Consider the following 516-nt stretch of genomic DNA (forward strand, 5'->3'; position numbering starts at 1 on the left):
CTTAAAACGACTGATTAAATTCTTCATAAGAATCCCACTAACCCCCCTATACCCCCCTACCCCCCCACCCCCTCCCTCCATCCTTTGCTTTGGGCCCCAAATCATGACCTTTTGGCTCGTTAAGGCCCCTTTATGAACATCGCGGAGGGGGTATTATAATCGTGTCTTTTGGCACTGGGGGGGAGGGGGAGAGGACAGGGTGCCTCCTCGACCCTATTCTAAGACTAGTCAGCTGATTGCTACACTTAATAAACGTGCTCGTTGAGAAGGGTTTCATTAAAGGTTTGTTTTCGAATAGGTCATTACGAGTTGAGTGGGTGGGTGGGCGAGGGGGGACGAAAATGAAATCGTGATTGGCTGTTTTGTCAAAGGGGTAATGGGCAAGTTGGGGGGAGCAGGGTGGTATTTTGGATTTTAATGATTGGGATTGAAAAGATGTCATCTTTTTTTACATCTAAATTTCTCTTCGTTTTCTGTCGTCCCCCCTACTTGTCTCTATTGTATCCCGTCTGCGTT

Source organism: Penaeus monodon, chromosome 28 (assembly GCF_015228065.2).
Source record: "Penaeus monodon isolate SGIC_2016 chromosome 28, NSTDA_Pmon_1, whole genome shotgun sequence".
NCBI classification, from domain to species: Eukaryota; Metazoa; Arthropoda; class Malacostraca; order Decapoda; family Penaeidae; genus Penaeus; species Penaeus monodon.